Source organism: Phyllostomus discolor, chromosome X (assembly GCF_004126475.2).
Source record: "Phyllostomus discolor isolate MPI-MPIP mPhyDis1 chromosome X, mPhyDis1.pri.v3, whole genome shotgun sequence".
Lineage (NCBI taxonomy): Eukaryota > Metazoa > Chordata > Mammalia > Chiroptera > Phyllostomidae > Phyllostomus > Phyllostomus discolor.
The window spans coordinates 71,858,591-71,873,871 of NC_050198.1; the positions used below are offsets into that span (position 1 = coordinate 71,858,591).

The following is a 15,281-nucleotide window of genomic DNA, read 5'->3' on the forward strand; positions in this document are numbered from 1 at the left end:
GACCAAGCATTTAAGGGATGGTATGTCTTTTTGTATTGGAATATAAAGGTTCTTATAAAAGTGTTTCTCTTGGTTATGCCACAAGATCTTTCAGGAATGGTATAGAATTTGATGGTAAGATGGAGAAGAACACCTAATCTACTTCTCTTCAACTCTATTGCTTCCTCCCTAGTTCAAGCTTTAAGAAACTCTCACCTTGAGCCCTGGCTGGTGTGGCTCAGTGGATTGAGTGCTGGCCTGTGAACCAAAGGGTCACAGGTTTGATTCCCAGTCAGGGCACATATCTGGGTTCCAGCTTGGGTCCCCAGTGAGGGGGGGGTGGCATTCGAGAGGCAACCACACATTGATGTTTCTCTCCCTCTCTTTCTCCCTCCCTTCCCCTCTCTAAAAATAAATAAATAAAATATTTTTTAAAAAGAATCTCTCATCTTGATGGTAGCAATATCATAAGAACTGGTCTCCCTGCTTCCACAACTCCCATCTTTCAGTCTATTCGCAATACAACAGTCAGAGTGATTTGATTGATTCATAAACCAGATTCTGTCCAAAATCATCCTTCCAGGGCCTCTCATATCATGTTAACTAAGACCAAAGTAATTCCAATATCCTTGTACAGTTCTCCATGATCTGGACTGTCAAGCCTTCTCTGACCTCATATCCTCCTTCTTTCCTCATTACTCTGTCCCAGTCCTATTGGCTGTGCCTTTTTGACACAAACCAGGCATTTTCTTCCATGGGACCTTTGCATTGGTTTTCTGTCTGCCTGGAATCTTCCTCTGAATATGTGTATGTCTAGTTCCCTCACCTTCTTCTCTTATTTAATCAAAGGTCATCTTCTAACTGAGGCCTTCCCTGATTACACTAAGTTGAAGTCTTCCATGAGCACTTGTAGTTCCATTTCCCTGCTTTATTTTCTTACCAGATTATATCACTTTCTAACCTATTCTATATTTATTTGTTTACAGTTTAGAAAGATGTCTCTGGGCAGGGCAGGAGAATCTTGGGCCCCCAAGGTGAGATCTTCTTCATGAGATTAAGGAACATTTTCTTGAGGTTTCTTAAGTGCTTTTTCTACATGTGTTGAGATAATAATTAGATTTTTCTTTACTTTTAATGTGGGAATTACATTCTATGTGGTTTTCAATTTCTTCTTTTAATGAGCCAGTTTCTGGCTTTGTTGATCTTCTCTATTTTATGTTTAATTTTTATTTCATTCATTCTGGTCTTTATTATTTACTTTCTTTTACATTCTTTGAATTTAATCTTGTTCACTTTTTCTGATAGTTGAGGTAGCTACTTAGATTTGTATTGACTTTTCAGCTTTTCATCTTTTCTAAGATATGTATGTGAGGTTAAGATAACCTTCACTGGTATGCCACCTATGAAGTCACACAGGGCCCCATACTCAGAAGGACCCCTACTTTATTTAATGCTGTTACCATCTTGCAATTATTAGTACAAAGATAAAATTTGTATGTTTTTTTGTGAGCTTACTTTTTATTGATTGATTTATTTTAGAAAGAGGAAGGAAGAGGGGAAAAGAGAAACATCTATTTGCTCCACTTATTTGTGTATTCTTTGTGGTTCTATATGTGCCCTGACTGGGGATGGAACCCACAATCTTGATGTATTGGGACAATACATCTAACCAACTGAGCTACCCAGCCAGGGCTAAATGGTGAGCTTCCATTGAGTTAGAGGTAGCCTCAGATGCCCCTTCTACCATAAAGTCCCACTTGTGGACACCCCTCCCCATCCTGCGGTCAAAGGCATTTATTTAATAGGAGGGCCAGGGGGTGGAAGGCCCCACTCACTTGTAGTCATCTTTGTGGCAGGTGACAGCTTATTGGGCCTATACACACCATGCCTATGGAGTGGGCAGGCAGAGGGTAAGGCTGCTTTTGGGGTAACCTAGGCCAGGATTGGCTCGTAAGAGCCTAGAAGTATCCAGAGAAAGCCAGAGGCCCAATACCTACTGTTGCCACTTAAGGCCCTAGTCTGGTTGTGAGGTCAGCATACCCCATCAAGTAGGGGCTCCCAGCCACAAATAAATGTCTGAGGTAGGATAACAAGGCTGTCCAGCTTGTGGTGGCCCCAACAATAATCCTTAAGGGATGATTTTGTCCTGGCTGAGGAGTAAAAAAAACCCCTGCAGCCCCATGGAAGAGAGCCCCTTAAAATTGTGTTTTTAAAGTGAATTCTTATGGGACAACAGAACATGCATATGAGCAGAGCAAATATGTACAACATGTGTGTCTGTAGTTCCTTGCTTCCCGTTTTGCATATAGTTTTGTGATGCTCTGTACACATAGGATTCTGGCATTGCATAATTTAAAGATGAACAGTAAAAAATCAGGCTAAAATTAAAAATTTTATTTCCTTAGAATTATATTAAATAGCAAATAAGAAGCACCATGACAAGACGAGAGAGAGACTTTGGCAGAAAGGAGAAAGCTTTACATATTTTCTCTCTCTCTCTCTCTCTCTTTTTTTTTTTTTGCTTAAACGGAAGAAATTTATTTCCAAGATCAAGGTGTTGGCAGTGTTAACTTAGACTCCCCCCCCCCACCCCGGCTTTTTGAACAAAGGGCCATACACTTTCATTTTTCCCTGGACTTGGAAAATTATGTAGCCAGCACTAATAATCTCTGGTCCATCTCCAGTTCACCCTTACTCCTAGAAAATACCACTTTTTCTGGGAGGTTTACTAAGGTCTCTCTTCTTTATGGTACCTGAACTCCAGATTTTAGTCTCCCAGCCTTGGGAGTCTATAAAAAAACCTGCTCATCTTCTCACCCTCTCAGATGCTTCTTCCCAAATTATAAGATATTTCTAGGGGAAATGTGGTTCTTAAAACTGGTTTCTTCTTTTTGGGTTTCTTTCCCTCAGATCTTGGCCCTCTAATTCTTTGTTGTGTTGGGCAGGTCTCCAGTGCCTTACAACCAGAACTTAAAATCTTCTACATAGCTTTTCTAATTGTTCTGAATGGACAGGTTAATGCAAATTAACTAGTTGCTATTTAATGTGGAACTCACATATTTTTATGATGCATTTTTGCTTTTCTTCGAACTTGTACCATTATCTTTTACCTTTGTCATTTCTTATTGTATTCACTTGCTTACTTATTCACTTCAGAAAATGTGTGCATTGAGGACCTACTATGTTCTATTTATTACACACTCAGGACTAAGAGAACAAGAAGTCATCTCATTTATTTAGATTACCATAGATTCTTTAAAAAAGTGTTAATATCTACATTTACTATATGAGAACTCAGAGGTCCTGATAACTAAATGTCTTGCCTAAGGTCAGAAAGGGCAGAGTTTGTAGCAGAGCTTGGGACTTGGTCTTGGAACACTTAACCCTTTTTGAGAGTTCTTTTCTATATTTAATTGCTTGCTAGAACTTTAAAATTTGAGATCCAGAGAGACTTTGGCTTACTGTAGCTCAGAAACAGATCCCACAATTCAAAAAGGGACAGTGTGAAATAGTATGAAAAATTCCCTAAATGCCTTATCCTTATGGTAGATTACTTTTATTAATCAGCAGTCATCGTAAGCCATCCTTTTTGTATAGTGCTTAAAAGTTTACATTGTAGTTTCACAAAGTCATTTTAAAGGTTGGTATTGAGAGATAGTACCCTGTAATAAAGATTGTTTTGCATTGAGCTTCACTGTAAGACCTAATTTTGCCTAAGTTGGATCAAACTTTGCATTATACTAGAGTCCAGAATTCTAGAGTGTTTGAAGTTAATGTAGAGGTTATTTAGGTCAAATTATCTAGTAAACAAATGTAAGTAATACACACAAGCACATAAGTCCACCTACTTAATCCTGAAAGGACATTAATGAAATCACTAACAGTAATCCAGATAGAATAGGAAGAAATATGGTTTATTGCAAACATAATAACCCTAAAGACTCCTTCCAAAGATCAAATTAATGGTTGACATGTCTTATTTGTAAGAGTAAATCATATAGAGAAAGCAGTATTTGGAATTTGGGGTTCCTAGCCTTTATGAGCTTTGGCAAAATAATGGAGTAATATTACCCTTCATTTTTTTTTTTTTAATCAGATGTCTTTACCTATTCACCTCAAAAGACAGTGTGGTCTTTAGGGAAGATAATGTAAATGGCTAAGCAGAAGCTAACATACAAAACTAAGGGTTTTGGTCTCCACAGTTTGAATGTAGATGAGTCTCCTGCTGTTGTGTACTGAAAGGTATTCTTTTTGCCCACTCGCACCCCATACTCTTAGGCAAATTTCAGTCCTGTAAGAAAAAGGCAAAACAAATGTTGCCAGCAGGATCTCTGAGGCTGTTGCTACTTTATCCTTCCTTCTCCTTGGATGACCAGTAGTCATCCAACACTTCCAGCTTCCTGAGAGCTTGGCTAATACAGGAGAAATATTGCTACAGGCTAGTGTTTTGTTTTGTTTTTGTTTTTGTTTTTGTTTTTAACTTGGCTGTGGATAAGAATCAACTGGAGGTACATTTTATTTTATTTTACTTTTTTAAATATATTTTATTGATTATGCTATTACAGTTGTCCCATTTTCCCCCCTTCACTCCCCTCCACCCTGTACACCCTCTCCCACCCATATCCCCCCTTTAGTCATGTCCATGTGTCATACTTACAAGTTCTTTAGCTTCTACATTTCCCATACTATTCTTACTCTCCCCCTATCTATTTTCAAACTACATTCTATGCTACTTATTCTCTGTACCTTTTCCCCCTCTCTCCTCCTCCCACTCCCCTGTTGCTAACCCTCCATGTGATCTCCATTTCTGTGGTTCTGTTCCTGTTCTAGTTGTTTGCTTAGTTTCTTTTGGTTTTGCTTTAGGTGTAGTTGTTAATCATTGTGAGTTTCCTGTCCTTTTACTATACATGTCTTTTCTTTATCTTCTTTTCTTAGATAAGTCCCTTTAACATTTCATAAAATAAGGGCTTGGTGATGATGAACTCCTTTAACTTGACCTTATCTGAGAAGCACTTTATCTGCCCTTCCATTCTAAATGAGAGCTTTGCTGGATAGAGCAATCTGGGATGTAGGTCCTTGTCTTTCATGACTTGGAATATTTCTTTCTAGCCCCTTCTTGCCTGTAAGGTCTCTTTTGAGAAATCAGCTGACAGTCTGATGGGAACTCCTTTGTAGGTTACTGTCCCCTTATCTCTTGCTGCTTCTAGGATTCTCTCCTTCATTTTTACCTTGGCTAATGTAATTATGATGTGCCTTGGTGTGTTTCTTCTTGGGTCCAAATTCTTTGGGGCTCTCTGAGCTTCCTGGATTTCCTGAAAGTCTATTTCCTTTGCCAGAATGGGGAAGTTCTCCTTTATTATTTGTTCAAATACGTGCTCCATCTGTTGCTCTACCTCTTCCCCTTCTGGTACCCCTATAATTCGGATGTTGGAACATTTAAAGATGTCCTGGAGGTTCCTAAGCTTCTCCTCGGTTTTTTGAATTCTTATTTCTTCATTCTTTCCTGCTTGGTTGTTTTTTTCTTCCTTCTGGTCCACTCTATTGTTTTGAGTCCCAGTTTCCTTCCCTTCACTATTGGTTCTCCGTGGATCTTCCTTCATCTCTTTTATGGTAACCTGCATTTTTTCATGTAAATTGTGCCCAAAATCAACCAATTCCATGAGCTTCCTGATCACCAGTGTTTTGAACTGTGCATCTGATAGATTGGCTATCTCTTGGTCCCTCAAAAAGATGAGTCCTGGGGGATTGAACTGTTCTTCTGTTGGAGACATCTCTCTCTCTCTCTCTCTCCTTTTTTTTTTTCCTGGTCTGGTCGCTCTTGTTACGGTGAGGGGTGGAGCCTTAGGTGTTAACCGGGGCTGGGCACCCCAGTCGCTAGATTGTGACATTGTATGTGGGGGCTGGGGCGGGAGGGAACAATGGCAGTAGCTCTGCTCCCCTGGGGCCCCAGTAAACCCCCTGGGATCCTGGGTTGCGCGCTCTGCCCTGGTCCACAATGCCACCTCACTGGGTCTGCCAGCCGCTGCCCGCGCACTCAGGGTCCACCGCTGCACTGCAATCTTGCGCTCCCGGAAGGCTTATGCTCCCGGCTGCCTCACGTGCCCAGTTCTCCCCATCTCCGTGCTCCGAGACCCGCACCCGCTCCTCCTCTCTGCCCCTCCTACTGGTTTGGATGAACGGGTCTACTTCAACTTCTTGGCTGTCCAACTTCCACTCAGACAAATTATCTGTCAGTTCTGGGTGTTTCTGGCTCTAAATTGTTCTAATTTTGGTTGTGCATGGAGGTACGGTGCATCCACCTATGCCTCCATCTTGCCAGAAGTCCTGGAGGCACATTTTAATAATACAGATTTCTAGTCATAATTAGTGAAGATAAGTTGTAAGAATCTGTACTTTAACAAGTGAAGCAGGTCATTTTGATGCATAAAGAGTTTGAGAACTATTAGTTAGAATTTAAGGTCATGGTTTTTATAGTCAGGTGAACCTCAGTTCACATTCCAGCTTTGACACATACTAACTGTACTTACAACCCAATTTTCCTTATGTTATCATACCCTTCCACTCCCATACAATCCTATCTGATAATCACCTTTTGACTGCATATGCTCAATTAAGTAGTTGTCTAGTTTCTTCTTTCTAGAGTAGGGAAAAAATCAAACTCATCAGCTTAAATAAGGTAGAAGTTTATTTTTAATTAATGGGATAGTCCACAGATGAATTGACCAGGTCTGGCAGGGTCACTTTCCTTCACACAGTCACCCACAGAATTAGATTTTTCCATCTTTTTGCCCCATCATATTGTAGGGTAGAGTCATTTGTCTACATGGTTGAAAATGGTTTGCCTCCAAGTTCATGTTCCTGCTTTCAGGAAAGGGAAAGAAAGAGTACAGAGAAAAGAGATTATATGGAAGTTGCACCCTTCACTTCCACTATCCTCTTATTGGCTCAGCTAAGTCACATAGCCACAGCTAACTGACAGGAAAACTGAGGAATATAATCTCTTATCAGGGAATTCAGGGACTCAGATAAAACTTGGTGGTCCTGTTGTTAAAAGTAGAGAAAGAAAAATCTTAGGGGACAATTAGTTTCTGACACAGGCCCCAATTTAGGGGAAATCATGTGTCCTAGTGGTTAATACAATGGGCTTTAGAGATAGAAACCTTTGTTGGAATATTGGCTTTACACTGTGTATTCTTGAGCAAGCCACACTTAAATCTCTCTGAAATGGTTAATTTGTAAAATGTACACAATAACAGTATCTCTTTCATAGGATTATTGGGATGATTTTATAATAAAATCCATGTACATTCTTAACATAGTGCCTGGCACACAGTAAGCACTCAATGAGTACTAAGCTGCTATTATTAGTATTTGTATTCACATTAGTATTATTACAGCAGACTCTATTTTTTAAGATTTTATTTATTTATTTATTTATTTTCTACATTTTTTATTTTATTCAAGTATAGTTGTTTCCATTTTCACCCCACCATTCCCCCCTGCCCCACCCATCCCTGCCTCCCACCCTTGAACCTACTCCATTTGGCTTTGTCCATGTGTCCTTCATACATGTTCCTTAATAGCCCTTCCCCTGTTATCCCTTATTACCCTTTTCCTCCCTCCTCTCTGGTAACTGTCAGTTTGTTCTTTATTTCAATGTCTCTGGGTATATTTTGCTTCCTTGTTTGTTTTGTTGACTAGGTTCCACTTATAGGTGAGATCATATGGTATTTCTCTTTCACCACCTGGCTTATTTTATATTTCATTTTATAATCTCTGAAATGTTTAAAAATTCTCAAATGTGGGAATATACTATTTATGTTTAACAATTCCTTATAAAGTTAAATATATTTACTTTACAATGCAACAATTCCAATCCTAAATTTTTGCTCAAGATGAAATGTAGGTCTAAAAAAGAATCATCCAAGAATATTTGTGATAGTTTTAATCATAACAGCCAAAACTGGAAACCTAATATTGTTTCCCATACCATTTTTTGTCTCTCCCCATCTACCTTAAGCCTACTACTAACCATGCTTCTTAACCATGGATTGAGCACTGATCTATGAACCAAAGGATCGCTGGTTCAATTCCCAGTCAGGGCACGTGCCTGGGTTGCGGTGCAGGTCCCCAGTTGTGGGTGCACAAGAAGCAATCACACATTGTTGTTTCTCTCCCTCTCTTTCTCCCCCACATTCTCTAAAAATAAATACATAAAATATTTTTAAAAATAGACTATGTTTTCACAGATGCCGAAGGAAAGGAATGAACATCCTAGAAAGTGGCAAGAGTAGTTTAATAGTTTATTAAATAGTTACTGAGCATTTACATATGACAGGTATTAATAGTTTAGTGTTTAAGGGCATAGTAGGTCATACAGCAAAAGACCCAAATATCAGGTATGCCATTTATTCCCTCTCTTCATGGCTCCAATTCATACCATGCCATAATTCCCACTCTGCTCTCACCCAGTTATTCTCTATAATTCTCTCTTAGTTGGTACAGTTTGATAATGACTTATCTCAGAGAATGGAAATAATTCAGTCCCTATGTTTCCCGGAGTTATGTTGTTCATCCAAAGCAATTTATCTAGGTAAACCTGTCTTCTATTTCTATAGTACTTTATAATACCATCAAATAAATTTCTAAGTTTTAAGTAAATACTTGTTTTAAAAGTTCTAAAAAGTAGACTTAATAAAAAATTATGATATAATTATTTTTTAATTTTAACCCAAACCAAACTATGTCTTTATCACCTAGTATTATCAGGGTTTTTTTATGCTTTAAAATTAGTTAGTAGGTGAAGAGAGGAATGGGTCCTCACACCTTTGGTGTAGTGATGTTGCTAGGAATGTGTCAGCTTGAGGAACAAGAAAGCCTCCTCACTAATGCTGAAATGGAATTGTGGTATGAGGTTAGGGAAATTCCTTCAGCTTTTATATAGTGAAGCATATTATATATTTATGTCCAGCTATAGCTTTGTTTTAAATCTCTTTTGCTGCTCTCACTTTGGCTCTGCTGACTGAATGGGTGAGGGATTCAGTCTCCTGTGGTAGGGCTTCTCCTAAGGGAAAGAAATGGCACACTTCCATTTTTATATAAATAGGCTGATTTTCTGTTTCTCTAAGGCTCCATTTTGTGTACTGAAAGAAAAACAAGAGCAAGATACAGCTGATTAAGTCCATCCCTCCAGGGTATGGTACTGGGCCAAAGATATACTGTGTGTGATTATTTTGTGGATATTTGGTATGCTTATAAAAAATAACAGTAGCAAACATTTGTTAGGTTTTAATTTTGCAACAGTGATTAGCACCTTACATTTCATTTTATCTTTCCAATAGCCTTATGAATTAGGTGTTATTATTTCCATTCTATAAAGATGAGGAAGCTGGGCCTCAGAGAGTTGAAGTGATTTGCCTAAGGCACATATTTAGTCAGTTTTGGAGCTAGAATTTTAGGACAGGCAGTCTAACTATAGATTCCATGCTCCTAACCAGGGATTGGCAAAAATTTTTCTGTAAAGGGACAGATAGTACATGTTGTAGGCTTTGGGCTATATGGTCTATGATGCAACTACTCAACACTGTTGTAGCATAAGAGCAGCCATAAACAATACATAGACTAACGAGTATGGCTGTGTTCCAATAACATTTAATTTACAAAACAGGTGGAGGGCCTCTGGAAGTTTGTTGAACTCTGCTCTTAACCACTATAAAATACTGTTACATTGTTAAGTTTTAATGATTAATGACAAAACGAAGCATTTGTTTTCCTTGTTCTTCTGTGGAAGATACACAATGCTTTCAATGGGGAACTCAAGAGTTGAAACGTTTTCCTTTTAGGTAATAGTTAATAAGCTTAGTAATGCATGTAAAAAGCTATTGTTTCAGGAACTAAAGGTATGACCCACCCTGACTCCAGGAGACCACAAGCAATTAGACCTTTGTTCCTCAGGGGACTGTGAGTAATAAAGATGGTATCTGAGCCATTGCGTTTTAGGGAGAGACACCTGTTCACCCAGGACACTGGTCAACAGATGAAAGGGTGCTGGGGAAATTGCCTCAGTGCAGCTTTTATCAGATTAACCTTTTTCCAAACCCCTTACCTACACTTTTTCCTCTTTATAAAAAAAAGCTGGCTTAAAATGAAATGTAAGCTGTTCTTACATTTTAGGGTACATAAAATGTAAGGGGGTACATACATTTGTATGTATAGGGTACATAAGCCACAGTCTTCTCAGATTGTCAGCTATTTGAATAAAGTGCCCAATAAGATTCAATCCCTGTCTCTGCTTATTGGTTCTGGTGGTGACAGGCAGAACAAATGCCATTTTTTTTGTTTCACTTTTAGTCTTACAGGATAAAGTCAAAAGGATACTTAGACAGTGTTTGTGTCCTTTTGCTTTTAAAAATATTTCTACATTTATATCTACATATACACCTATTTAAATATACCTATATAGGGTACACACAGGGCTAAGTATACATATGTTTGTGATATATATGTATATATTTTTTCTGTATGTAGAAGGACATATATTAAAATTTTAATTGTTACCTCTTGGGTTGAGTTAGAGGTGTTTTGAATTTACTCCTCTAAAGTAGTGAGTTTTTCAATTTTCCTATAATGTGTATTTATTATTAACTGGAATCAGAACAAATTAAAATTATAAAAGTACATTTACTAGTTTTTTTTTTTCCTGGGCAGGAGGCAGAGGAGAAGAGGAGAGAAGGCATAGCATTAGGTAAAAACTAGAGCCAGGAGAAAGAGGCAGCTCAAGAACCTACTAAGGTTTAACAGATCTGACAGTATCAGTTTTTGATTTTATCTGTGAGAGTAAATCTAGGCCTTTAAAATGTTTTTCCTTTTTTAGATATCATGATACTAAGTTTTGTTACCTGGTACTAGTGAGACAATAGAAGGAGAAAACAATTTTTGCCTTCTGGTTCCAATGTGCTCACACAATAGGCTTCCGCAGGGCTAGTGGCTTTCCTAGTGTCCAGGTCCTGGAATGTGAGTGACTTCTCCAGTGCCTGGCTTCTGTAGTGCATGGGATCTAGCAGCTCCCAGCTGCCAAAAGCTACCCCTGGTAACACCTTAGTTTTCGTAGTGGAGTGCTTCTGATGAGATACTTCCCATGAACCTTCATGAGACTGAGTTTCTGACAAGTTCCGAAGAGCAGAGTTCTAGCAACTTTTACTGGTGTGGCACCACAGCAACTTCTCTGCCATCCAGTTAGCCATGGCTATGCACTCTCCATTTATGTCTGGATCTCAGCCCTGGTGGGGGAAGGTTGTGGGGGTAAGGAGGAGTTCTCCTTGGACATTCTATTTCCACCTTAGGGATAGTGATTGCTCCTTTATATGCTACTTCTGTATTTAGATTTCTCTTTGATTCTTTCTAGTCAATCCTTTGCTACTCCAATGTTCTGTTGTAATTAATAACTTTATATTAAACTCTCCCTGTTAAAATTATTATGCCATTTATTACTCACGATTGGAACCAGACTGACATGCCAATGTACTTAACCTAAATCTAGGGACCAGTAGACAGACTCTTCTTAGTTGACTAAGAGGGAGCCAAGTAAAATGGGAAAGTGAATGTTGACTTTTCTGACAGACATGGAAAGATTGAATCAGGAGCAGATGTATTGGGTTGGCCAAAAAAGTCTGTATTTTTTTCCATAAAATAAAAGACACATTTGCCATTTTCACCAATAACTTTATTGATTTGTATATTTTGAGTATGTTGGCTATCTCCTGCTATTGGTTTCTAGTGGGTAGAGGCCAGGGGTGCTGCTAAACATCTTCCAATGCATAAGACAGCCCCATAGCAAAAAAGTATTTGGCCAAAATGTCAATAGTACCAAGAAACTTCGCAAACCACTTCTGACAACATTTGATCTGCCACAGCACCTTCTCCATACACTGCACAAATATTTTTTACCTTTTAGTTGCATTTTTACCTTTCTTGACATAACAAAGCATAGTGAGCTGAAAATGTGTATTTTCTTCCATCTTCAATATTAAAATGGCTGCAGAAAAATTCATCAATTTTGATAAATTTTTAATGCATGTTGATGTAACAGCTGTCACAATACAATCTAACAAAATTGTTTCTAATGAAGTTAAAGACAATTAAGCACTACTAGAGCCATTGTGTGGAAAAAAAATAAAATAACTTTTTGGCCAACCCAATATAATCTGAGAACCAAATGTTGTAGCTCTTATTTCTGAATTGGATGAAGCCACTGTCAGTCTCTCATTACTACATTTCACATTGCCTAATTTATGTGGACTTTATACCTTTAAGTTAGTTTCATGCATATGAAACTTTTTTCTAGGTGGCAGTATTATATAGTATCAAGTATAGGTTTCGAGCTGGCCAGGCAGATCTGTTTGAATCATGGCTTTACCACTGACTAGCTATATGACCTCAAACAGATAAATTAGTCTTTTTGAATAAGTTTGGTTTTCCCCTTTGTAAAGTGGGGACAATAGTGAGTACATGTAACATTCCTGAAGGATTAAGAACAATGAGCGTAAAGGCCATGGTATGGTGCTTCATACATAATAAGTGCTAAATAAATGGTAAGTAGTAATTGTTGTTGTAAAAATTATTCAGTGTGTACAGAAAGTTACCCTCCAAGCAGATGTAGAGGAAACAAAGAGGAAACAAGAGTTATGACCTTAAAGCTGGACCCATACATTTGTCAAGAACAGATTGTAACATAAGCTATGAAAGACTACTTCTTTCCTTACTCACCTTTCCTTTCAGGAAGACCCACATCTATAGCCTATAACTGGACAATGAAGAGTTAGGATGGAGTCCAGGAGCAGATGTTAGAAGCAGCACTGGTTTTGTTAGGTCTTGACTGAGTTCAGCATGCTTATGTGTGAGTGAGAGGGGTTGGTTCTCACTTAATGGGTGATAGTAACTCAAAACTTGGTAACTATTATATGATGCCAATAGTTATGACTCCTGCAGCTCTCTATGTGAGTAGGTTTTCTCCTGATTCAGATTCCCAAGATGCCTCAGGAATAAAGTGAGGGCTTATTTGATCTGCACTCTAGGATTTGAGTATATATTGGGGTGGTGGTGAGTTTTTTCCTTGGGCTTATGCTGTGATTGACTCCTCACAAATAAAGCAAAATGTGCATACTGCTTGGCGCCCTTTTTATGCCTCTGTAAAACAAGACAGATTCAATTCTTTTTTGCTGGGACCACATCCTAGATGAACTTATCGTATGTCATATCCACCTCTCTTTGTGTGTCTGCTTGCCTTTGTACTTACCATCAACATTCATTTGTAGAAGGAAGAGCTGAAATAAAAGTAGCTTCTGCAGTTTCAGCTCTGATGGTGACTTTGGCCATGCATGACTAAGTAGGTTATGCTGGATTGGGCTGGTCTTCCGTGGAAGTAGAGTAGGTGCTGTTCTTTGAAATAAGTTTTATTAAGTACTCCTGTTAACATTTATTGACTATGTGCAACATTCTCTATGAAATGTAAACAAATGGTCTCATATTAAACCTCAGAAGATTACTACAAAGTAGGTGCTATATTATCCAGTTTTATAGGTAAGGAAACTAATGCCATATTAGGCAATTTATCAAGGTCATAAAGCTAAAAAGTGGCATGTATTCATTCAATGAGAATTTTTGAGCATCTTATGCAGCCAGTAGTGTTCCAACTTTTAGGGATAGAACAGGAAAAAAAAAAGAGAGAAATATCCTTACCCTCATGGAGCTTACATTTTTAATGGTAAAAGACAAATAATTGGGATATTTGTTATATAGTGGTAAGTGCTAAGGAGAAATGTAAAGCAGAGAAGGGGTACAAGGAGTATGTGGTTAGGACTGCAATTCAGAGAGGGTGGTCAGAAAAGGCATCACTGGTAAGGTGACATTTGAGTAAAGCTCTGAAGGAGGTCAGAGAGTGAGCCATGAAAATATCTGTAGGAAAGAACATTCTATGCAAAGGAAATAGAAATTTCAAAGACCTTGATGCAGGAATGTTCCTGAGATTAATGTAATTGGAGGAGAGTAAGCATAACTGGGAGAATAGGAGGTAAGATCAGAAGGGTAAAAGAGGTCAAGATTGTTTGTAAGGATTTGGCTTTCACTCTGAGACTGGAGAGTTTGGGCAGAGGAATGATATGATATGATTTTTGTTTTAACATGATCTACCTTTCTGTTATATTGAGAATGAATTTGGTTAAGGTATTCTAACAAGGAGGAATAATTTACTAAGTGATTTGTCCAATGAGTAAATCTTTGAGTTCAATAATCACTGAATGTAGGACTAGACCCAGTGTTTGTGGGGTGTGAGGCTTTATACAACTTTGGGAGACATTTTAAGTGAAAGATTTAACAAATTGGTATGAAAGTGAGGTTTTTAAATAAAGAAAAGAAAGGACTAGGAATAAGGTCTGTTCAAGTAAGTGACTCAGAAGCATAAGCTTCATTACCTTCACAAGTAACTATGCCTCTGAGTGAATTACAATATGTCAGACTATTCTACGACCTGGGAAAAGAATGGATAAATCACAGTGATTAGATTTAATGCCTGGACTATTATAAAGCCTCCTATCTGGATTTCCTTATCTCCTCCTTCATTCTGTCCAGCATACAAATAAACTTATTTTTCTGGAATCACTGCTTTATCACTATAGTGCTCCCCTTTTAAAGGCCTCTAAATGGCTTTCCACTGTGGCTTCCAATTTCCTGAAGGCGTTCTTATATTCTATCAGGCATCAAAATCAGCTTGGAAAGGTGGTGCTTGTTCAGGTTTCCTTGCTCTAGCCCTAAACCTACTGAATCAGAGACACTAGAATTTTGTCCTGCAATTCATTTTAAATAGTTTTCTCTAGGTGATGCTAATGCAGATGCCTACACTCTAGTAGTAGCTAATGGACTAAGGCCAAAGCTCCTTAATCTGGAATATCATCCATGATTTTGACCCAGCTGCATCTCTCCAATTCTTCATCATGGACCCTCCATTCTATCCCTTGTCCCCCAAATATGATTTATAAATATTTGACTCTATAGAACCTTTGATCACTTTTGTTTCATCAGTCTGAAATGCCCATTCTTTTCTCACTGCCTCTCCAAGTCTTAGCTATTCCTTAAGTCCTAGATTAAGTCTAATTTCTTTCCTGGTGCCTTCCCTGACCCAAGAGCCCACAGTCTTCAATCTCTGAGAGTAATCCTCAGCAACCTTGTAATATTTATTGCATTGTTTTACTTCTCAGACATGTCTACGTCAACCAGACCATGAACTCCCTCGGGATATGGTCCATTCC

At 38.3% G+C, this 15,281-nt stretch overlaps 1 non-coding gene across 1 annotated transcript; it reads right to left on the bottom strand.

Moving 5' to 3' along the window:
• Positions 1-2,049: 2,049 nt before the first annotated feature.
• On the bottom strand, positions 2,050-2,164 carry LOC114505891. The gene has a single exon (XR_003685341.1).
• Positions 2,165-15,281: the final 13,117 nt, after the last annotated feature.